We start from the raw sequence: 26,986 nt of genomic DNA on the forward strand, positions 1-26,986 counted from the left end.
AGTAAGACTAGCACAGAAACTACAAGCTTTAATTTCATGTATTCAAACAGGTGGAATGGATTGAAAAATTATTTTTGAACGATTCTCTGTACAAGAATGTAACCATTTAAGTGAACCCACAATGGCTGCCAAGACATGTTCTTTCATTGCTTCTTCCCACACGAAACAACATGGCTTGCTTCGTTAATAAATGCCCGAATATTATTTGTGATTACAATGAGAAACCTCGCAATGGCTGTGACATAGAAAATGAGCTAATTAACAACAAAATTTATGCGAGCCAATGGAGAGCAAGAGTTTCTACGCTAGTCCGCCTCGTAATGCTTTTGGGATGTTGTGCACAGATGCTGGTGGTCTTAAGATTTTCAAGTTATTCACACGGGAGGAAACAGAGAAGAGAAGGTAACTAAATGTGTTTTGTTTTACCATAGGATAAGTGTCATTACTAGTTACCGAATTAAATAAATGCACACACGCACACACACATAAATAAAAGACAGAAACCAGATTAAGATAAAGAATATATATTTATTAAACCTTTTTTTTTTTTGAAGCGAATATTGTTAAAATATTCGCCGTACATTAATTTTATAAAATTAGAAAACAATTAATTGATAATACACATAACGAAGATCATTTTAATATGATGCTAACAGTTTATGCACATACAGAAAATGTCATCTACATATATGCTTATGAAAACAAAGACTGTTGGTTAGCTACATAGAATCTTAGCGTTCTAGAAGAAAATAAGTACATATATAGATTCTTAAGCTGACTTATAAACACCGAAATAAGAGGAAGATTTTTCAGACTCAAATGAATTTAATTTTATGGCGTGAATACCGTAACATACGCTTTTGAGAAAATAAAATTCTAATAATTTTCGCGTTTACTCTCAAGAGGGCGTACTGGATACTATGATAGTCGAACACATTAAATTAATATTTTCATGAATTGATACAGTTAAGAAATCCACAAAAGAAAAAAAAAACAACATTAAAGAAATGTACAAATACTAAATTCACAAGAAAAACTACAACCATTGCGATTTCAAATATACCAAAAATGTATTTTAATATTTAAATATTTTGATGCATGTGAAATGTATCAAAAACCTATTTTGATAACGTCTGAATCGTTCTAATACTTGTAAAAATATCGGGAATAAATCAAGATAGTTAAAATAAGCTTAACTGGATTAAAAATAAAATCATTAAAGGGAAAATCAAACACGAAACCTAGTTTTGTATATTGAACGTTGTTTGACACGAAAAGGACTACCACCAGTTTATTTCATAGCACAATAAGATGTTTTTTTTCTGATATTCAGATAACTCTGCTCGCATCTAGTCGTTAGTATTTCATTTTGCTTACATTCAGATGTCTTTTAACGGAGGAGAGATGGAGAAGACGTAATCTGTCCCTATACATAATTACAAAAATAAAATAAAATAAATACATTTCTTGAAACATAAATAGATTTTAACATTCATAATTTTAGAGCTATTTATGTAATAGAATATATATAATTTTCTACGTTATTCGTCCAAAGCTATTCACCATTATTCGGACTTAAACGAAGATCTTATTATACTAATGCGATGCTCTGTATATTTATCTCAGAATATTTATAGAATACTTATTAATCTTCTAATTCCAGAGAAATGTACAGCCATTTCTTTATGGAAAAGAAAAGAATAATTAGGCTATTTAAAATCCACAAGCGAAAACAGAAATAAAAGTAAGGCAAAACTGTCTACAAAAGAGAACTCAACATGGATCTTAAATACACAAAGAAAATAACCAAGAAAATATCTTTTAACAGAGAACCATGTTAGACGAATCCCAGACAACAAGATATGTGTTGTTGCTCTTTGTTCGAAAATCACGATAGACGGCCAATTTAAATTTTTTTTTTTTTTTTTTTTTATCATTTCCCTTCTTATTGCATACATACGATTTTGTATTAGTTCGGATACCATCCAAACGAATGGGAGTTCCTTGCATTGCTACTTTTCATGCATTTAAATTACTGCATTCATTCTCTCTAGGGGGGGGGGGGGAGAGTCTTGTAAAATATTCAAGTAATCCTGATCAGAATCTGTTATGAAGGATTTCAATATTTTTTTTATTTTTTAAAGTAGTAAATATTTTCAAGAGTCACCTGAAAAACACGCCTAGTTTTATACATTGCCCTGTTAATAAACGTATCTCGTAGCATTCCCGGTATCGATGAGTTCTTCGAGGTTATTTAAACGCTAGTCATTCCCTAAGACGTGATTTTAGATGTATATTTGACAACATCCTTTTCAGATGTTTTTTTTTTATCCACACTGATAACATCCAGAATAATTAACGGCTTACAAGGCTGATAAAAGTTGTCTGCCGAAGTAACAACTTGTGTTTTAAGAAAAACCAAATAATCTTGCAACTAAATATTTCGTGAATACTAAAACACGCAATTATTTTTCATTCGCGTGTACACATTGCAGTACACGTGAACAGTATTACATTATATCCAGCAGCCATGTTAAGTCACATAAGTTGATACGTGGCAAGTATATTCAGTCACTAGTCCATTACACGCCTTTATCTCAAATGACCAGCAAATATGCTTATCTTTCCTAACTTTAATGTTAGAATAAGAATGGTTTGTCTTATGAAGCTGAATATATTTTTGTCGGTTACATCACGGGGGTTCTTTTGAATGGTTTACTTGTTTTAGGAGATGTAAAACCCTATTTTTTGGAAGGAAAAATCCTGATGCCAATGTATGTGACCGGCTAACTCACTTTGAGTTGAAAGTTTTATACACTCATTTTTGCATCGCCAATGCGACTGAGTATACACAGTAAAGTAAAAAAAGGAGAATGTTAAGTCTTATAAAACAAGTAATTATAAAAGCTTAATGGATAAAGTTGGCATGATCTGGTTTTCCTATTGAAAGGACAAAACACGGAGGCATTAACAATTTGAAAAAGAGGAATCGTGATTAGAAAATAAGAATGATGTCATATTGAACGGGTCTGAGCCTGTAGATTTTGATATCAAATTCAGAATCTGATATTTTTTTTAAACTCTTAACCAAAATATCCTTTCGGATAGCATTAATGATCGTGAATCTTGAAAACTATACGTTTATAACGAGTGCGAATACGAATAATCTATGAAGTCCGTTAATAGTAACGCTTGCAAAGAGAACTAACAGTCAAACCTAAGTACTACAATAAGCAGATTCCATATTTGTTCGACTCGTGCTACTTTGACTGACGGAAAAAATAAATACGCAGTTATGGTTTCATTTGATCTAAGACTCTTTAAATATATGTGAGATACTTCTGAACGCAGGAGACTTCGTAACTCACTCACGAGGAGGTCCCAACTTTTGCCTTTTGGAAGGGAACATCTTGTTCCCATCTCATCCATGAATCCTTCACAAGGATTTTCAACTGTAGGTGAAGTAGCCGATCTCATACAGAGATAGAAGATTTTTTTTCCCCAACGGGGCCCATGAACTCAGCTACTCAGTCATTGTTAACGGATCTAGTAGAGAAATGGTATATATGCTGCTTGCTTTGAGCAGTGATAGATTCAAATGAAATAACTGAAGAAGGCATAAACACATTCACTGTTTATAGGGATTTCGAAGTTCTTTCAGTGAGTTATTATTAAAGGAATCTTTCTAGGATTATTTCTGTCATGTCCCTACTAAAAAGGTTAGTTTTCCAAAGTTTTTAGTAATATATCATGTGATTAGAGACATTGTTTAAGGATACAACATTGCATTTAATGATGAAGTTGATAGAGAGAAGAACGTGAACAGATTTCAAAACACGTGTTAGAACAGAAGAACTTTAAAAAGTAATATGAGAACTGAATTCTATAAAGTAATGGCCACATCTATGTTAATACATAGATCAGAAACATAGAATTAAAAAAAAAATTTTATTATTATATAAAATACAAAAATATCCTAACATCAGCAAGATGTAAATAATAAGATCACATGAGAAGTGAACATATCAGAAAAGAATCGAATGTGTGCATCCTAAATGATAAAGCAGCAGAATGTATAGAAAACTGGAAAGATTGTCGTCATACTTTCCAGTATGGAGATAGGAAGATTACCAAGATAATTTTCCAGGAAAGCGATGCCATAGAAAACCAAGATACAACGAATTCAGAAACAGGCTTCGTGGACGAAGAAGAAGAAGATTTTCTAGACTGAAGATTCGAGTAAGATTCTACGATGAACATTTGCTGGATATTATAGATCCAGTATAGAAGATTGCTGCCATTTTAGGCAAAATGTCGTAAGATGAACTTAATGGAGTTCGGTATATTGCAATTTTTGCAATATACAGAGAAAGAAATACAAATATTTTTATTTTTGATTTATTTACGGTTATTGTATTTAGATTTTGTATTCATAAATACAAATACAAAATTCAGGCATCAAAAATTGAAGTTTAAGGAATACTTGAATGAAAAGTAAAGAAATAATGACAAGCTATTTCTGACCAAATCAAAGACGATTTAGGAGGAATGGTTCAATGTACAATACATAACATTAAGCTAATCGCTCAAATACTTCGTATACCGTACTTTGATATTTATTTACTTTTGTTGGCAGCAGTGGATGCAGAATTATTAATAATATTTACTCTATATTCAGCTATATATAATTATTCATCAATTAATTCACGTTATAAATTATTTCTAACCAGTCTGTTTACTTGGTGTACAGATTTTAGCCGTAGGCTCAAAATGATTATGATTTTACCAATGTACAAATAAATGTACCTTAATGGATGCTCCAGGACATGCTCTCAATGGATGCTCTCGTAATGTAAATGTAATAAACAGAATTTTTGATAAACAAATAGACATACTACAAGATGACGTATTTTGGAATTATTAAATGTGTGTCCAAGGATACGCTGATATGTATAACTGGAGCTCTATAGAAACGAGAGAAGTCTGATATCAAATCCATGTATGCATAAACAGTTAAAACGGACAACTGAAAAATATCTTCAGTTACAATCAAACTAACAGTTAAAATGAAATCTTGAGTAATAAATAAACAGGGATACTTTGGTAAATTTAGAACTTGAAGGTACATCTAAATACTCCAATTATATGCAGTGTACGCCTGTTAATTCAAAAAGAGGAGCTCCATGGGACTAAGAGGGAATAATAAAAATAGCACATTTAGTGTCATCGAAGAATAGCCAGACAACTGTATGAACTGTCTCGCATAAAGCCAAGCTATGTCACAACATAGAGAGAGAGAGAAGGAAAAAGCTGCCTCTTTACATGTCGTACATTCCTTTGCCACTTCTCTGAGGTATTCTGTAGCATCTTATCTGACAACGTACTTCGGAATCTGTTTAACTAATCGAATACGGATTCAAAGTAGCGGAAAAGTGAAGCACCTTTTAGACTGGTTTTAAAATTTAAATATATCAAAGAATACAATTCTTCTCGTGGTACAACGAGGACACGAAGTACTATTTTGCGAATGTGACCTTTGCTCTAAAAGAACAACGAGTAGGCTTATCGCTGTTTAAATTATGGAGCAGGTCAGTAAAGTGTGTGTCATAAATTGTAATGGAAAGAACACCTCTCAAATTGTTGACAAAGGGGCTACCTAGTTTTCTTTTTTCTTTCTTTATTTTTGTCTTTCATTATTTCCTTCTTTTACTATTCGTTTCTATTTTTTTTTCTTCCATTGGTTTCTTTTTTTATTCCATCTTTACGGACTTGCTCTTATAAGATGGGTGGAAATAGTGCAAAATTACCAATGGAATAAAAGGTCGACGAAGAGAGAGAAAGAAAGATACGCTGCCAAGGCTATTGAAAGTTGAAAAACAGGAATGTCATAGAAAGAAAGTAGAAATACAAAATCAAGGAAATAAAACGAAGATCGTTCTATTAGCGAATTAATATCACGAGTGCCGAGTAAAGATGAAACAGCTATCCCAACGAAGCATAACTTTGGCAGCTAGCTAGGTCGACAGTGTCCTTGAACGTGCCAACCCTGTGGGCGATAAAAAGGAACCACACGCCTACATAAAAATGTGACGTTAACAAACTTGCTTTGCGAAGAAGAGGAAGAAAAAAAAACTGTTAGAACGGCGCAAAAAAAAAGAGAATCTTCCAGTTATAAAAGGGCTCATGGAGAGCAGTTATTTTTAATATTCCCATCATGAATATTAGGGATTTTGTTACCATATAGAAAGGAAACAAGTGCATTGGTAAAAGTATTGTGTAAATTAAAGAATATGGAACAAAATAAACTTAGTTCTATTTATATGAGCTCATTAAGATCTGTGTTGTGCCATAATTTCAAGCAAGTCTGTAGATTCCATTCTATTGACTCAAAATGTATGCAGCACGACCATCATTGCTTGATCCATACGGTTGAACTTAAGATTTAAAAATAATACAGCAATTTGCAAGATACTTTGTCCAGTCTAGTGTCATGAGAGAGTTGAATTTAAACCTTGATGACGTTTTTAAATTTAAAAGAAATAATAAAAAAAGACTTGTATTTTGCATGTATTCATTTCTCTTGAACTTTTAAGGTTTTATAAGGAGTACGTTATCCACGTTTGCTCTTATTTGTTGGCACTAATACGAACATTGCGAGACTTTTTTTTATGATTTAAATATGGAAATAAAGTTCTTTATTCATACGGAGAGGGAGGGACTCCATGTAATCTGGCGTCAAAAGTTTGTCGGCTTCACCTTCGGATGTACTGAGCCATCCCGCTGTAGGTTTTCATTTAATAAATAGCAGCACAAAACCAAGTACATGTGAACATATCGAGATAGGAAATGCAAGACAGAAAAAAAGAAAATGTCGTATTCATTTTGGTGAGGAATCCCACAGCGACCATACTAGTCCGATGGATTTCGACTCGCCATTTTAAATTATGACTTCTCTTTGATGGTGAATACGGCAATGAATTCGTTGCATTCTTATTAAGAAAAGCATATTTCAATGCACTTTAAAATTGACTTGGTGAATAAATATTCATTCACTCCACTTTCAAGGGGCTCACTGGAACCATTGACTAGAATAACACTACACTTAAACCATTAAGTGCGCGCTAAACTTTACGTGCCCTCAACCATTCAAAGGCCTTGGTGCTAAATATCATACATCTCAAATAAATATCTTGCGTTGAATATGATGCTAAATATTTTTTGATAAAGGAATTCGTTTTCAAGCAATCTTTGATTCTTCATCTCTTTTTTACATTCATACAATTCATTTTTTTTAAATGAAGCAAATCATTTCCCCCCCCCCCCCTCACACACACACATAGATAGCATTTCGTTAACCTGAACATGCAGAGTAATTCAGGCCTCATATTTTAAAACCCGAGTCTCTCTCTCTCTCTCTCATTTCCTGTGTGGCATTCTTGAATCTAAACTTGGCAAGATTAGCCAACACACGGTACTCATTTCATTTGAGTGGCAATGATTTCCACATATTACATTTGATCTCCTAAAGATTCAGTTTACTGTCTTTTATGTACCCTGCAATCCTTTTCCGAATTCTTTTATGATTCTCCTCACCATTTCTTTTACGATTTCTCAAGCGAAGTATTATCTCAAAGGACTGCCCACCTTCCATTTTATGTGGGGACACTAAATTTTGTCTTCTTTCTCCCCCCCCCCCTTTTTTTTTTTAAATCAAAACAAATTTAGTAGGCCTGGACCAATGTATTTATCAAACATCATTATCATCAAAGATTTATATAATCAGTCTTTTATTAGAAATTTCTGTGTTCATTTTATAATTAAAACCTAACTTCTATTATCTAGATGAATTCTTTGAATAGTCATTAAATTGATGACAGCTCTCTAAGATTGATTTCTAGGTTCTCGTCCTCCCTCTTAGAAACCCCGATCTTTCGTGAAGCAAATCAGCCGCAAGAATACACAATAAAAGACATAAATACATTGGTCTCATAGCTTTTAGATGATTTGGCCTAAATTCCAAAGCAAGCTCTCCGGTCAAGTTTCGTACGAAACTTTTAGAGTTTCTGTATTTGGCTTTGAAACGATGTTGGGTTTAATATCCACTTAATTTATGTAATTTTGCATCGACGAAGTCATCGGTTCCCAACCGATGGTACGCGTACCCTAAGAAGTAAGTGCTGGGACGTTCAGGGGTACACGAAAAACAATCAGTAATGGCGGAAAAACAAGTCAAGTTAACAAAATGCAAAACGTTAGGCACTGAACAAAAGTGTCAGTATTTAAAAAACAACCGTTTTAAAAACAAGGGATACAATTTACAGAAATGGGTTTAAAAGCCAGTGCAAGAAAGGTTGGGAACCACTGGCCGAAGTGAAGCCTTATGGCTCTTTATTTTAGTAAATAAATTCCAAACATCTACAACAAGTGTCTAATTTTCTCTACTTGTTCGGTACTTTTGCTAATTCTCCTGTTTATAGCAGTACTCGTTCTATTCTACAATCAGTAACAAATGAAATTACAAGAATACTCATGACGGTAGTGGTTATCAACTATACTCTCACTAGATATTTTAACTTCGAATTATAAAAATAAAATGATAATAGATGTGTGTGGCTGCACACGAGAGCTTTATTATACTTGAGTTACAGATATACTTTATCTAAAGTATAGCTATAATTATTAAAGATATATGTAAGTGTGAGCCTCCATAGCTCAGTCGATATAGAAGAAGCCTATAAGACTTGGACAAAGCCTGTAAGGACGTCGGAAAGACCTGGGTTCGGACTTTTATCTGGTCTCTTTCGAAAGGTAAGTTAGCCGATTTCATACGGAGGTAGTTTTTTTTTTTTTTTTTCACCCCGAAACTCGGGTTTTTCGTCCCCAAAACCAGCCTCGTGAACACACGCATCTACAGATATAGGACACACCGGGAGACATAGGGCCACCTTATCTTCGAGTTACGGTTGCTGTTGCGAAGTCCAAGCACAGCTAAGAACCTTAAGGGTTTGTGAAGCTTAAGAAGAAGAAGATATGTAAGTGTCTGTACCCTAGAATACGAATGGTCAGAGTATAGGATAAGAACCCATTATTAAATTACGAGAATAACATCATTTAAAGCGATTGTTAAAAGTTGGGAATGCCAAAGGCAGGTGTTTTAATGAAATGCCCCATAGCCATCGGTCATGATTTTCTACTACAACCCTCAACAAAAAGAAACTTAGGATTTTTTTATTTTAATTGAGGTGGTCTAGTTTTACCTCTTTAAGGTATCTTAAAGGACACAAAGCGTTAAAACAAGTGATTTACCATTTGATTCTACATGTTACGTCATTTTGAACGTGTATGATCACTCGTGCCACACTGGGTTTTGGAAGTGAAGCCTTCTGCTAGAAGGTGGTAAAGTTGCAAATACCCTTTCTACAAAGACACGACAATCAAAAACATCCATACCCCTGGCGGGACTCGAACCCGCAGCCTTTTGGGTGGAAAGCGAATACGCTAACCACTCGGCCACTAAATTCACCAAACATGTTGAAAATGCAATGCCATCCTAACTGACTTCTTCAATACTTTCGTGTAAGCGTATAGAGATGGTGATGTTGTGACCGAAGGCTTATAGAGATTCCTTTCGTGTAAAGTTAACTAATCTTCTTAAGATTAGAATGGCATATTCATACAGACATAAACTAATGACGACATACTAACGGTTGTTAATATGCCGTGATAAGATTCCTGATTTGATAGGGGTCTTTTCGCAAAGAGTAAGAAATACTAGAATGAGTTTTTTCTTTCATTTTATTACTAACAAATACTGGAGTACTTTTTGTGTTAGTTTTATTGTTATCTTTTCATGCTAGGTCTAAGTTGAAACGCGAGAGTAATAGTTCTTGACGTAGAGCCTCGATTGGGCTATCGCCTAAAGGGGCTAGAGTGAGCTTGGAGTAAAAGGTTGCAGTATTCCTTAGGTACTTCCACTATGAAGGATTCCCATATAACTAGATCAGTTATTGCTTGGGTATTTTGCAGCTATTAACAACTACCGATGTTACTCTTTTAGAGTTACTGGCAGAATATTCAACCTCTTCTTCGCAAAATGGCTATGATTTCTGTCTTCTCCTAGAGAAACGGCGCGATATCAAGCATGTTCACTAAACAAACAATTATTATTTAATATAAGATTGTTCTTAACTATAAGAATGCCAGCAAATACAGTATATTATTATTATTATTCAGGTCTCCATGGAGTCAAAAGACTCATCGTATCTCTTACTGAAATTATAAATAAGAAAATAAGCACTCTACTTTTATTCTATTAATTAACCAAATAAAATGATTTAATTTAAATGATTAATTAATAAATACAATGACTACTATTTAAAAATTATAAATACACTAAATTTTGCAAATAAAAAAATTTAATTTAATTTTTTTCATATTTTAAATAAATATTTAAGTCATCATCGCATAATAACTATGAGTGGAATTCTACAAAAACATAATGGAATGCCCGAACTTAAAGAATTAAATCTATCCGATAAACTGACCTAGCACTAGTAACTCGACTCTTTTATTTGTGAATGTTTTACTTCTGTAAAGGTAACACAAGAATAGTTGTGTTCCGAATTACTAAGTCAGCATTCAAGAGTTTATTTAGACCTATTAGCCAGCAAGCCACGGGCTTACAGGTGTATGTAGGAGAACCAAACATGCCCAGATGCACTTAGTTAAGGTGAAGTAATCCCGATGTTAGGTCGAGTGGAATGATTAGATTGAAAACATCGGAACAAACCGAGTTTGCAATTCATAGAAAAAGCAACCGAGAGATTTTTGCACGATGTTAATGAGTCTCATGAGGTCAAAGGAAAGATTAAGGCTTACCATTAAAGCAGTGCACAGATTAGCGGGAGAATGGCCGAAGATAGATAACAGAAAAAATGAAATGGACCTCCTTGTGCGTTAGCAAAAGAAAGTGGCGAAGAACTGTTTGAAAATTCAACAAGAAAAAAGCAAAGAGGATAAGGTAGATGCTAGTAAAGTGCCTTACGCAGCTTCAATTAAAGCGATTGAATTAAGGGCTTCTTTTCCACACATTAACTAGCTATTTAAGAATAACTACAGATCCAGGCCTTCGTCTAACCGTGGTTCTTTCCATTAATACATACTGTTTTATATAAAAGCTGATGCTCAAGTTACCAACACAAATACTTTTGTAATGAGCTTTGATTCCTTTTTGCAATCCCAACATTTTATCGTGCAAATAACTGAATATTAGTTGTTGCTCTGCAACTGTATTTAGCAACAAAGAGCTACCATTTCGATCACATATTACTGAGTATGTGTGCGCGCGCGTGTGTTTTCAGGAATTGGTTCTTTCCTCATGATCTGTTTGTAATGTTCCCACTAGCGAAGGAGTTGGGGGAAAAAAAGCATCGCATCACAAATACATCCTAGTGTAAATCACTGTAACATATATTCATTCAAATATTTCAGCAGCGATTTAACTTTATTTACATAACTGATGAATATGATGGGTTTCATGGAGCTTCACTAGCAAGCTACGCCAACGACATATCCCGAGGCGCTCGCGGTATGGCAAGTTACACATTACTTCGACGGTGAAACTTATTATTACGAACTTTATATGGTGAGACCGGCAAGCTCAACCAACGTTAAACTGAAATACTTTTTATTACTTTTTATTAAGTTTTTAAAATGCATTTTCTTTTATGAGAGTATTTTTTAAACACACTTCTTGGCACTTGTTCATCGTTCTTATTCAATTTTTCGCGATTTACGAACATGCAGTGGTGGGCATCTAAAGTCGCAAAGAAACTGCGATATCTGTAAAACTAAACAACAGCAAAATAGGCGAATAGACGCTTAATTCAGCATAAATAATTCTGCTTAATCTTTAAAATAAAGCCATCGATACGCTTTAGATGGAAGGCCAGAGTTTGAATCCTGTATAGGACAACAAGAAGAAGAAGAACCCTCACATATATGCGAAGAATGCGTAAAACATAGAGAGAGAGAGAGAGAGAGAGAGAGAGATCTGGCTATCTTACATGCAAGAATCCACCATATGATCTTTTAATTCGTCTACTCTTTGTTAGTCGAGCTCACGCAAAAAATTAAGCAAGTTTGACCGCGGTTAGTAGTTGGAAGGGGTTCAATCGTTCGATACTGTTGGCACACTCTCCCTCGACGAATCTTTGGACTCCCTGGAGGTGTCACACAATAATAATAATAATAATAATAATAATAATAATAATAATAATAATAATAATAATAATATCTTCATTTCCGACTTATTCTGAAAACGTAAAACTCTGTAATTGTTCAGAATTCGGCAAAACATCTGCTGCCTTTATTTGAGCAAAAGGCAGATATGCCTTGTGGTATTATTTCATGGTTTTATATTAAGACAAAGCTTTAGATGAACAGCGTCCTTTGGTCAGAAATATGCGAATTTTTAATCCAATCTATAATGCCAGGAATCTTCTATAAGGACTGGTAGGTTGTTTAGATAAATCCAAAGTATGAAGAGAATTATTAGGCCTAAAAATTCAGTGTAATCACGTGTGCTCTCTGGCTGGTTAGCATATTTTGTGGGATGAAAAACTGTTATCTTGGTAGGAGACTGCTAATATACCTTCAGTTGAAGAATCATCATAAGCATTTCTCTCATACTGCGATGAGATTCGTAGTTAGGAAATTCCCAACACTTTAGACCATTGACGGAGGCCTTTTATAAGGATTTTTGAACGGAAAGTAAGTTAGCCGATTTCATATAAAGGAAACAAATACGTATCACTTGCAGAAGCATGCAATTACCAGGTATAATACGCTGGTCTGATGGGGTTATTGACTTAGCACCATTCAAACCAATCCCAGTTTCGTATCTTCTAAAATATTCTCGTGAATGCCTAAGTTCGGTTTGGTTTAGTGCAATTGTACTTGAAGTAACACAGGCAACCCAGTGATTCTCTCACTGGTTTGCCCGTTTTCTTGGAGTTGAAAAGCTTCTACTTTCATATGAGATCGCTGATTTACCGTTAACCTGAAAAGGCCGTATTAATTCCTTGCAAAGTATATGAGAATCGAACCCATGTCTTTCTAATAAGAGGACAAATGTTACTTCGGTCTCTTCAATAAACTAATTCTTATTTTCTTATGAATGGCGATTCTATTTGTCGATCTCAATGCAAGCCACAGGTAGATATGTCCTAAAACAAAAGTAAAAACATCTCAAAATACTTTAACTTATAATTCTAATTACTAGTAGTTAATATTTTGAAATTCTTTTGTTTTAGGACAGTTATCGACACAGCTAATAATGACACTGCATGATTCATGCACCGTCATTACAAAAGTAGCGGTATGAAGTTATATATGTGACTCTGCAAGTATGAATCTATCACATGAAATTTCCAAGTTATGACGCACATCCAAAATTCTGCACAACTAACAGAAGGTAGATGGCGCTACAATAACAGTAATACAGTTTAGCAAATTGTTCTGCTTGTATTATAATAATAAGTTAACGATAACGTGATGTGTTGTCTTTACGTCTCTATTTTGCCAAATGAAACGCACAATAGTTAATAAAGTTAGGGTTGTTTAATCTCATTATTAGTATATACTTCTTACATTCATTGTTCTTAGGCTGGTTTTTGTAAGCATACTTAATTCTAAGCATAGCTGCTGAAATGGCAACCTTCAAAGAAGGCGTATAGCTTTTAACTGAATCTCTCTGTAGATAGCGAAGATGAAATTTGGTCAACTTGTTCAAGATGTTAAAACGTATTTGTCTGTAGTTTATGACTGACATTACAGACGACAAGAAAGAACAAGAAGATAAATTCGACTGAGAATTGCATATCTTGTTCTGAAACAAGAACCCACAGTGTCTGTGTTTACACTGATATGATGTAGCATTCTTTAGTTTGTATAAGAGGGGGCCATTTATCATTTTGATAACCGGACTGGCTGTTACTATGTTACTGGAGACAGCTGACAAAGAACTGGCTTTTTCAATCGCATCTAACTGTGCGTTTACCAGGAATTGGCTCCACAACTCTTTTCCTTTCCACACACACACACACACACACACACACACACACTGTAGAATGGCCACATTTCATACTTTTGATTTTATTAATGACGCGTTAGACAAGCTTGCTAGGAGAAGCCACCTTCGGACGTTACATTCTTAGACAGTGTCCGATGATTATTCATTACAATGTATGCGCTGTCTGAGTACACACAAATGGATAAAGGAATAATACTGAAATATGTTGATAAAGACTGACGAATTTGAAACATTGTTCGAAAATTGAAACTATATCTTGCAAAAATAGTTTACTAAGATAGGTAGCAATAAAGAAGAGTAATTTGTTAAATAAAACAAAAATAAAAATAAATAATAAAAAAAGCAAATTATTTTAGCAGAAATAAATTTTTAATGGTGAAATCATTAAATCTAATTATGCAGCATTTATGAAATTCAATAAATTTTGATAAATAACTAATAGTAAGAGGAAAAACGATCGACCGTGAGATGTGGAATACCCTCGGAGGGTAATGGATGGCAATGCTGTAGCCAATGAAGTTCGAACTGAGGCTCGGCTATTGCTGTTACCCTCTTGCCATGATCAGAGCTTTTATAGCTCAATAACATCTTATCCTTACACTGTCCTCTACAGATAACGGGGAAGATAAAAGCATTCTTGCTTCGCCCCTTTAAGCCAGTCCTTATAAGGACTAAGGACAGCTGTTACTTTCATAAGTAATTTATAAATTTGTGGTTTTTCATAAAGTTAACGTGATCAATATACAATCAACGAAATAAATATTTTATATAATAAATTATTTCGTAAAATAAAGTGCAGTGTGTTTAAGAATACAGTATATATTACTAAATACACAATTATGTAGAAGCTGTTCTACTATTTCAATTTTAAGGTTTTTTTTGGTGGAACATATCCAGATTTTTATAGCTTTTAAAAAATCCCAACTTTTGGTTCCCATAAAAGTTTCCCAAAGATTTGAGAAAATACTAGACCAATAAGTGAATAAAAGAGAGGTTAATGTGGGCGAAAGAGGAAAACTGCACTTATTCAAGATTATTTACTGGTTAGGAAAAGCAAAATGAATCCAAGGTTGTCTGCTGTCGACTTAGAGACTTGGCAGTTAGTAGGATTAACGTGTTATTTCATAATTTCAAAATACACATCCCATCTAACAATATTACAGTAACAAAGTTACAGTAGCAAAGTAAAAAAAAAATTTAGTAACAAAGATTGTAATCAATTGGGTCTTGCATATAAAAGAGGGAGAAGTTGTTCACAGATTTCGGCAGATATTTTAGACTTTTGAAGGCTGTAAATAACAGAAAATAACACAATTTAGCTAAACATTTAAAATAAAGTAGGCAAAAGAGCGGATCGTTTATGAAAACTTTATCCAATATAAGAAAAAATTCAGACGCATCTCACTGGGCTTCAAGAAAAGGTAAAATTCGAACGATGCGCCAGAACAAGAAATGTTGGTCTCTGGTTGAATCAAAATTGAACGATAAATAAAATTCTATAGCTGGTCTATTGCGTATTATATAATAGACAATACTGATTGGGATCGCCCAAGAATCGAAAGCAGGTTATAAGAAAAGTACATTCATTAATCAAAGTAAGCCAATAGGAAGAGGTGGTTTGGTGAAATCTCAAAACCTATGCTCATCCCAATATTTTGTAAATTTTTTTACAATTTTCTACCGACATGTTTTTATTTCTTCCAATTTCGCTGGCATATTGCTTGGAAATTAACCAATATCAAGAGTATCTTAGACAAGATATCCAATGTGCATATCCTAATTGCTGATTCATAATGAAGAAATCCATTGGAAGTCATCGTCTGCACTAAATGGAAGGTCACTGACTTCGTCATCAGGAATCGGCAATTTAGAATTAACTACAACAGTCCTGCAAATCTTCTTAATGTCGCCTGCCTCTGGACACCTTTGGAGAACACCAGGTTGGTATTCTCAATGTTTCAACAGTAGAGAAATAAATTAATCCGCACAAGCCGAATTTTCGTCAAGTTTCTGGGTTTGGTTTTTTGTTTCAGTTCACAATAATTTTGGTTTCCTTTTAATATTTTCGCTTTTGATATTCTGATGTGTTACCTGTCTCTACGATATTAATGTGGACGAAAGAGGAAAACTGCACTTATTCAAGATTATTTACTGATTAAGCAAAGCAAAATGAATCCAAGATTGTCTGTTGTAGACTTAGAGACTTGGCAGTTAGTAGGATTAACGTTTCTGATATGACAGTCCGTCGAAGATTGTTTGAAGCAGGGAGGACTGCCCACAGAAGAAAAAAAGGGTTCCATTGGGAAAAGTATACAAAGATTGGACTGTTGAGAAGTGGAAGAAGGTCATATTCTCAGATGAGAATCATTTCTTAGTCTAAGGAGGGTGAATATCCTATGTTCGCAAATCAGTGGCTGTCTTTCCACCGCCTACCCTCAACAAACTCCTAAACACCCCAGCTAAAAAGATGATGACGATCCAGGATCACTTGTGCCTGTTTACGGTATGATGAAAAGTGACCAATACATAAAAATATGAGAAAAGAGTGGTCCCACAGATCCAGAAAGACAAAGAACTCATCTTCCAACAGGATTGAAAGAGTTCCTCAAAAATCACAAGATCCAATTGCTTCAGCGGCCAGGTAACTCTTCTGACATTAACCCAATAGAAAATTTGTGGGCTACAGTGAAAAGAGATTTGGAAAATTAAATTGTGAAATAAATGATGACTTAATATAATCCATTATAAAAGTATGGTTTCGAGATGCAGAAATAAGAAAAATATGTTCTACGTTGTTCGAGTTCATGACTAAGCAAATTAATAAACTTATCAGGAACAGAGGAGCACATATAAATTATCAGGGGGCATGGTAGTTTAATTTTTGTATTCTTTTCACTCTTTCCTTTCATCTCACAAATATTTCATTGTTCATAGCAATAAGATCCAAATAATATCTATAGCCAACTTCTTTGAATACTGATTTCCACATTATCTTCCACTATGAAAAAAAATCTATCTTGAAAGTAATTTTCAAAGTTTCGAATAAAGAAGAGGTTTTCCTAGTATTTTTTCGCTGAGTGCTCAAAGATTTCCGTAAATGTATTAAATGCTCTAAATGCTTTGTAAATCCATTCCTGTAGATTCGCTGCATATCTTGAAAGGGCAAAAGTTGGCAAAGGACTGGAAATGTTAACGTTGCAAAGTGGGAAAAAAAAATGGATGGTCAGAAACTTGAGGAGAAATGAATAAGAGAAACCTTCTGTGTGTTTGGGGATGGACTGTAAATAGGTGGTGAGAATATACTGCACTCATTTCAATAGATTTAATACAGAATAGATGAGTTATTGATAATAGTTCGGATGAATATGGAAGCATTCAGAGATGCATGTGGCGGAAACTAAATGCCTGTGAAAGTTGCAGTCATTTTAATATCCTCTAAAGTCAGCTATTGGATAAAATCTCATCGTAAGTGAGACTAAAATTAAACACATATACAAGGAATCTGGAAGTATAAAAATAACGTTGGAATATAAAATTATTGAAAAGCGGTTGAAGATATTAGATTCGAAACGTTGATGCATAAAATGGTGACAGTAAAACATGCATAAAACCGAATCTCTGATGACTGGGATTGAGTTCAAATACCAACCTACACAAAAGGTGAAAAACTAAAGTGAATTACAGAGGAATTTTAGTGCTGAATGTCTCCGAAAACTTTAAGTCAAGTAAATTACAGAAAAAGGTTAAGGATAGGTTGCTTGAAATTATTACCGAAGCTGTTAAAGCTGTCGGTCCAGTACATTTATATCTGTTAACTACGTCTGTTCTTTTAGCCAGTTTGTTTCCTTGAGGAATCAAAACCATTCCGCCTTTGCATGGGTCGGACAAACTCACTTTCAGTGTAGAAGTTCCTACAAAGGATCTTCGTGTCATAGACATGATTCGAATCCTATGGATGCTACAGAAAAGGGAAACTATCAAACGCAAACTGGCAAAAACACTTAAACTAATATAGACGGTGAAGTCTTCTTTTAACATTTAGATAAACAGCCACTTCATCATTAGGATATAAGAAGGAACGCATCTAGCATTCATAGATTATAAAAAGCTTCTGACAAGACAGACAGAGATAAACTCTTTGGTATACTAAAATTACTCATATAAATTTCTTAAACGCACTCTACAGCATTATAGAGAACAGTAAAAAGCATCAAAAGAGATAAGAACAGAACCAAAACATTCGAAGTAATAGGAGATCTTAGATAAATTTTAATTATTTAGGCTATGACTTTTAAGTCACAATGAAGATTTAGATATTTCTAACAAAATCTAGAAAAAGTAAGTAATAATAAACAAAACATTAGGGCTAGCAATCGTTACCAAAAATAGGACTAAGAATATATAATATTTTATCAAACCCAACAATAAGAGGCAGAGATAAGAAAAGAATCTTTGAAGTAGAAATTATATTATATTATATCACAAGGATAGCAGGTTATATAAGACTACATAAAAAGACGAATAGACATATATATATATATATATATATATATATATATATATATATATATATATATATATATATATATATATATATATATACTGAAAGAAACAAACCAAACACCAATAATGGAAACTATAGAAAAATACAAAACCACATGGAAAGAGCAACCAGTGTATATCTCAAATATCCCAAAGAGCAGTTGCAACTATATATATTAAGATGATTGAGATATATTAGGTGTAAAGAAGATTCGAGTGTTCGTGGACTGTATGTTTATTAGAAACATTAAATCTGATATGAATTGAGGCAAGCAGATTAAATACCATTCTTTTATATATGCAGAAGGTAATTTTTCTAAGTAAATTTTGATATTTCCCGCATATCTGTTAACACACACTAGTATCTGTCACAAACAAAATTTCGAGTACTTGTTACTTGCTTAGTGATTTACATTATAAATAATAAAACTAGAGTTCAATTGAAGCATATGATAAAACTGGTAGCACATTTTAACTAATTAGGTAAGAGTTTTATAGAAAATAGTAATTTAAAGGTGGAAACAGACAACGGAATTACAAGGCTAGCATGTTAGACGGCCAGCTAACTTCAATAAATACAGAAAAAGTAAATGGAAATTCAGTCACTATACTGTAACAACACAAATAAAATTCATCTGGAAATCCCTGATACAAGTGCTTTAAAAATTTGAGAATTACACGAATGCAAGTTCACGTTATCAGGAAGGAACTTGGTATTATTAATGTTCATGATGTAGATTTAAAGAATGAGAAAACAGAACAACAAAAAAAGGAAGATCAAGGTTTATGTTACTGTTACTAGTTTGTGTTAACAGATATGCGAGAAATATGAAGATTTATTTAGAAAAATCATCTTCTGCATATATAAAAAAATGGAATTTAATATAATGCCTTATTTAGTATCAGATTTAATATTTCTAAATAAAGTATAGCCCAAGAAAACTTGAATCTACTTCACACCTAAAATATCTCTCAATCATCTTAATACATTTAGTTGCAACTGGCTATTCGCGTTACATATACATACATTGCACGGTGATCCAATTATAATCTGTTTACGAATATAGAAGTGGAAAGGTTGATTAGAATCCCATAAAATTATAGATCTAATATAAAAACTGTTCATAGAAAAATAATGATAGGTTATGCTAAAAAAATTTTAATGTTGTAACCGCAACTTCAATATGTATTTCAGGAAATAGTGATAACGAAAAGAGATAGCGAGAATTAAAATGTTTGAAATAGTGGAACAAAAATATATTTCATAATCCATGTTGAAATATTGCTCTTGATAGATGTAAATATAGCAAGCTAATAAGTAGACCTATAAGTATTTAATCAAATGATAACTATATTATCATTTTTGATAAATACATACATATTCAAATAATTAACAAAAATTCATTATTTTTAAAATACATGAGATGATTTCAACAGAGAAACTTCTCATTAAAAGATATTTAATTGGGAATGAAGCTTAAAAATTACACGATTTCTAAGACTTAACTACAATAATTAATGAAAAAAAATGTGAGCATCTGATCTTGTAATCAAATAAATGTTTTTTTTTCCCTGCAACCAAACAAATCCACGAAAAACACATAATATTTACATATAAGAATGTATTTAGGCATAAGACCAACTTCCTAATCTTCAAATTATAGTTACAAAAGGCAATCTAGATAAATCGTAGGTCTTAAAGAGCCTCTACGATCCGTAGATTATTATTAAAGTATGTCAATAAAAAGAGGTAAAGGAAGCTTTTAATTTTGACAAGAATGAGTAAGTTCTAGTTTCAGCAGTGATCGTATCAGAATTCTGTATGATTGTTACTTTTGCCAGATTGTTACTCTGGACAATTTTGGGCTAATAAAGGTGCTTGAGTGGAGCAAATGGTTAATTATTATCACCAGCTAATAATACCTTGTTTCTAAATCAGCTAGAAACGATAGTATTTCCAATATGATTGGAGTTATGCCAATTCTCATTATGACTGGACTCAGTTTTGCTTATTGTTCTAAAATGCATAATAAAAATTCGTTTTATTTACATTGGCAGTATCATTATTACAACGTCATTCTCCTTATTACGAAAGCCCTGACAAAGCTATTGTGTTGACGAGATGATTCGACTGGCATTTTTCCAAGGAGGAAGTAATACGAAAATCCTGTTCACCTGCAGAACAGATATCAAATTTCCGCATATCATTACTGTGCATATTTATTATTCTCTATTTTCTATCTCATTCACTCAAAACAACCTTCTATTTAAGATCGTTTGTTTGCCATTACTTTCCTAAAACAAGAATTCCATTCAAACCATAAGTTTTTATCTACTAACGATATCTGTACGTGAAATTCTTTCCACTAAACATGAAGCGTTTGCCAAATCTCATGATTGGCTTAAGTTTTTGCATGCCCAAGCCCAATATTGACATCGAGGATATCAGAATGTTTCTGTTAATCAAATAAACAGAGAAAAGATTATTTCTCGGATTATTTTCAGTCGTGATTGCGAAACATATACATACAAAAAGAAAGCCGATCAGAACAAAGAAATTATTTATCATTAAAAATCATAAACTGCTGACAGGAATTTCTGATAGTTTTTCGATTAAGATTTATCCATTTAAGATCCTTAAGGAACTCATTCTGAAAGGTGGATTCATTAGGAATCCAACTAAACTTGTCCTATGTGTCTAGAAAATATTCGCCGACCTTTTTTCTCTAAAAAGACTCCATCATGCTTCTTTCAAAAAAAAAAAAAAAAAAGATCTTATACTGGTCTCTCTCTCAACCCCACCCCCCGGATCAGTCCTGTTTTGTCTTCAAATTCCGTCTCTTAAAGTTTTTTTCCTTAACCCTGCGAAGGTTGCGGCTGATCTAACAGATATATTACAGTTTCCATACTGTTTACGCGGTCAGTTTTGGTTTAACGCGTGTTATGTAAAGGTGTGAGATAGTTCATAGTAAATTGTATCTGAGAGATACCGCGACCTCCGATGTCAGTATAGCATTGATTTAGTTGTGTTTTCTTTGTTTCTTTAATTTCTAGATTGTAACTGAAAATAAATAAACCATCATGTATTATATTTGCATTTTTTTTTTTTAAGTTTTATCGCATTTTAGCACATACTAGTAATGAATGTATCTCTCAGATACACGCCACCTGAGCTGCAATTTTTTCGACTGCGATCTCCACACGGTTACAAAAAACAAGATACCACCCTATGTTGTCTCTCACGACAGAATAGGATAACATCACATATCTGTCTTTTGAAATGGGGATTCTTTCTATGCTATCTCAATTAAAGGATCCCATTCTATTGCTGTGTTCAAAGACTTTTTCTTTGCAGGATCCAGAGGATATCATTTTCTGCATCGTTTGCTAATATGCTTATTCCAAAACTTCTCTGTTTGATTGGTCTATTAGCTTTATCAATAGTCTGAGGTTGACGTTACTCCTTTTTTACAATTCTATTTGTTCAACCGCATTGTCGGTTGTATACTTTGTAACAAAAATACACATTCACCAGCAAAATAATTAACTATTTCTCTGTTTCTGTTTCTCTATACAGTTCTATTTGTTTTCTTTTTCATAGCGAAGCATCCTGTCATCTGTTAGAGTTCACATGCGCTATCACCAATCAATACTACGTCGTCAGCAAAATCTCAAGTAGTTACTCTTCCACTTTTTTTTACAATGCTTCTTGTGTATCCTAATCCACGTTTTCCCCGCTACTTCCAAATGTGAAAAAGCACAGTTTGAATTACAAGATTTTCTTCTTTTCCCTTGTCTATCATGCTGCTGTTCTTGTACATCCCGATTGGCTAACCGATTATCAGGTGATCCTAATTCCTCACATTTCCTTGGATTATTTGAGCAAACTCTTATCCACAGGATTTTGTGTTCAGCTTCTGGTTTCGCTATAAAACGAAAAGATGCTTCATAGGGGAACAAGGATGCTTTTATGAGGGGAAGAAGGGTCCTATCTGCGATTTATTTGTCTTACGGTGGAAACAAATAAATTTTATTTTATTATAGTAGATTTAGTAGATATGATTGCAACTGCAGAAAGAACTGGGTTTCAAATTCCATCAAAAAATAAGAGAAACCTATTTAAATTAGTTAACAAAGCTGAATTAGCGATCCCAGGAAGAGAATCTACAGATTTTTCATTGAAACCAAAGATAACTAAAGATGCCTAATACAACGAAGCTTTCTATGATGTTTTAAACTGCTATAACATTTAACATAGAAATTGCTGAAAATCAAGCCTACAAACTCTACTTTTAGATGGTCATTACAATCGTCATCAGGAAAAAGAGGACTGCTGACATTTCGATATGGAAAGGATGTTTTGACAACCGAAAATCGCTAATATCAAAATATTCAATTAGAATTTGAACACGTGACTGTTCATCATTGTTTTTGATATTTCGGTAATCCAATTTCCAACATCTAACAGACCGTTTGAATTTGATATATCGAATGAAAAAGCACTATCTTTCATTAGGCCTCAGACGGACAACATATTGATGTAAAACTGTGTCCATGATTACAATTCTAGTCCACACAGGACGTTGAATCATAATGACAGACCCGTTTGAAGTTCTGCATGGTCATCCAGTGTCTAATAGAGGAGAGTATACCTAAATCGTTCTTCCTATTATTATATTGCAAGTTAAAACAGCCTACTGATTATACTGCAAGACAGTGTTGCCACAACAACGAACAACTGTATTATAGTTGTTCAAATTTCAATTTTTTTAAAAATTGAAATTTGAACTAATCCTCTTCTTCTTCTTCTTCTGATGATGATGATAGTTAAAATGGCTTCGCAATGTTGAGTTTTTTTTTTATTTTTATGGAATTATGAAAAGTAAAAGTGGTATGTAAAAGATATTTTTATTTTTTTAAAGAACATAAAACTATACTACTAATTAAAATAGAAATGCAAAGAACTGAACGCCTATAGAGATTGATAGTCTTCTAAACTTAATGCCTACTGTTCAACTGAAGATTTTTTTTTTTGCCAATCTCTTCTTAGTATCCGATAAAAGGGTTGATATAATCGCTCAACGTTTTGACTATTATCAATTGATGTAAACTCACAAACACTTGATTCTTTATATTTTCTTTTTTATGCATCTATAATAAATTTTTTTTCGACAAAAAAGTGATGTCTCTATAGCGCTTACGACATTTTCCCTTCAGTAAGAACCTGGGTTCAAATCCCGTTTGGAATTCGAGGAGCATTTATACTAACGTTCATCAGAAGTGAATTTGTTGGTGACATATCAAGGGAGCGGGGGTTTTACTCTCGGAAATTTGAGTTTTACATCTCCCAAAACAAGCAAACCTGACTAGATGAATACAAACATACACATAGCTATGAGAACAAAAAAATATTCAACTTCTCAGTGATCTGTATGGAATAGTAGAAAAAAAATACTCCATTATGAATTTTATTATAAAAATATAATTTCAAAGATTTCGAGATTAGCGAAAAACTCTCAATGTACGCGTATTGTTATACTTAAAGTGCATATTTTATTTATTTCATGATTGCTATGTCGCATGATTGTCTATTTGACGATCATGTATTATGATTAATTTTATGAACGAGAACTTTCTAGTATGGCTTATGATTTCGTAGCATATTATGAGAACTGCATCTTATGTATGAGTGTAGCCTAAAATGAATATAGCTACGCTACGCTTCTCTAATGAAACATTGATGACACCTCCGAGTGATTAAAATTGAAGTAGATGATCATCCAGCTTCTTTGTATATTGGTCGGTCATGCAGTTTCATTCTTTGGTGATAATATAGAGATCGTCAAATACGATTCGCAATCCTGAAACAGTTCATAGGAAAGATCTCAATATTTTTATATCTGCTCCTACAGCGTACAATAGCTAAAGCCATGGATTGTTTCATGGTAGAAATGCTACCCAAGATTAAAAAGAAATCTGATTCAAAACGTATTGTTCTCGTCTCATAAATATCAGAATAGGAAATCATTATCATTATATGGGAAAATATGGAAATAAAAACATAGAAAGGATTGAGATAAGAACTCCTTAAAGCTGGTTTTCTTAGAATTAATTTTCACAGAAATATGGAAGCAACAAGACTGAACAATATTTTACTGAGCGTCTTATGCCAAGATATACATGTTTCGAAATCTTATCGACTGCTAGATAAAACTCCCGTGATGTTCTCATAGTATGAAATGGCATGTTTTACTGTAAAAATATGAGTAATCGTAGAACAGAATTGCACAAGATAGGAGAATTAGAAACAAGCTGATTTTTTTTTAACGAATAGTAATTGTTCTGCAGATCTTGCTTCGAATGGTTCCTGATTAACTGCAAAACAAAGATCAGATGCGGCACTGAAAATAGACTGATTCTGAATCAAGATGCAATGATTTTCTACGAAAGGATTCATCTTGTGTTCTAAATATAAAAGGATAAATTAAAATGAAGATATTAGTTATGCAATCTTAAAGTCACGACGATATCAACAGTAGAAATGCAACTAGTTAATGTGCCACCAGGGAAACAATCTTAGATTCCTGCCTACCACTGATGTGAACCAGTATTTCGTAGCAACTAAACTAATAGAAGCTTGGTTGCATTTAAAGTGAGCACATGATCTCACAAGACCATTTTTAAGGTTCCACAGGTACCTGCGAAACAATTATAGATTCTTGCTCAACAATGAGGTGAGACGATGCCATCTACTTTTTCGGTAACAGCTACATTCTTAACGTTCTTCATGTTGCCATTGCCAATGACCACAGACTTCTAGGGCTAACAGTAATTCATTCTTTTCATTTTGCGCTTTTGTGTTTAACTTAAAAGTTGAATATATTTATATATCTCAAATAAAATAGATGTGCATTTTTATCCAAACATCGTCTTTCAGAAACTATGGCGAAAAACTATTAAAAGCAGAGCTGGCTGTAGAAAGACCTAATTTCTAAACCATACAAGTATTAGCTCTAAATTGCAGTATAAAACACTTGAAAACTCTATTATTTTAGTACAGGCTTGGACGTTTGGCATATACAGCAGTTGGAAGACATATATGAATAACAAACCACAACACGTAGTCTGGATTCAGTATCCTTCCTGTTTTTTTTTTGTTTTTTTTTTTTGAAAATACCATAAAACGTCAACCGTTTAACTATCACTACAAACTCGCTTCTGGAAATTAAAGCGAAAATGAATTTTTTTAAGGATTAATTCTTTACACTATCTTGCACGTGCTTTTGAAACATCCAATAAGTAACGATGGGAGGGGGGAGGGGGGGAAGGACAGTTCTTTTGGAACAAACTTTCAGAATCGTCATAATTTAATATGACTGATCATGTCGAAATATTATAACTATTAATGAGAAGCTTCTGAGGTGATCGTAGTTATTTTACGAACAGATGCGCATAGAGAACTGAACGGAAAACAGTGGAAACATTTATAACTCTCTAAAAATGTCGCGATATTTTCTATTGTGCGCAAAAGTATATCTTGATTTTTATGTGAATAAAAAATCGGTCCGTTTTATGAAACAGACTGATTTTCATAATCAACACATCAGTTTATTTAGAACATATCTGATTGTAAAATAGCGATATTATTTATATTTTGTTACGAGGATTCAAAGATTTCATCAGAAACATTTTCATAAAATTCAACCTTTTGACTTCGTTTCACGCAATCTTAATTTTTTAAGAAAGCCTCGAGGTCTGGTTGGATCAATTAGTTTCCTTAAGTTTAGATACGAAACATGCTAACGAAGCAGGTTCTGTAAAAAAAGCTCTGACTTATTTGTTTTGTTCCTTACGAGTTAAAAGAATTCTTTTATTTTTAATCGGATACATTCTTTACGTATCTTTGGCAAGATGTTCAGAACGAGAACATTACTAAGTTAAGCTATTTTACCTTAAGGACAACAAAATTTGTGCAGAATCAAATACAAAATGTCACGAACTGTCTTTAATATTGCAACATACCGAACAATTTAACATTACATCGAAAATATTTATACTGGAAGAGAGAAGAGTGGAACACAGAGGCAGAGAGAAAGATTACTAAATGAATTTGAGACAACCAGTAAATATCAAAAGTCGACAATAAAAGAATACAAAGCTATAGTATTAGTAGCTAGGCTAGATAACTTTTATAGAGGATGAAAGATATCTTCAGAAGCAAAGTCCTAGTTGGCTGGAAGAGAACAACATTCGACTAGGGTATCAATGCCTGTACTAAAACATAGAAGTGCAACCTGGAATTTAACGAAGTCATGAATTACCGGTGAGAATAACGTAGAGAAAAAAGGAAAG

At 33.3% G+C, this 26,986-nt stretch overlaps 1 long non-coding RNA gene across 1 annotated transcript in view; it reads right to left on the minus strand.

The window, feature by feature from the left end:
* Positions 1–508: 508 nt before the first annotated feature.
* Positions 509–26,986, minus strand: part of LOC150096817 (uncharacterized) — a 50,417-nt gene continuing 23,939 nt past the window's right edge. The window contains exon 2 of the long non-coding RNA XR_016549833.1: positions 509–1,426. This is a non-coding gene — a long non-coding RNA (uncharacterized LOC150096817). The remainder of the gene's footprint in view (positions 1,427–26,986) is intronic.

This window comes from Typopeltis vanoorti, chromosome 18, assembly GCF_054136105.1.
Source record: "Typopeltis vanoorti isolate ZY-2024b chromosome 18, IOZ_Tvanoo_1.0, whole genome shotgun sequence".
In the NCBI taxonomy this organism is placed as follows: Eukaryota; Metazoa; Arthropoda; class Arachnida; order Uropygi; family Thelyphonidae; genus Typopeltis; species Typopeltis vanoorti.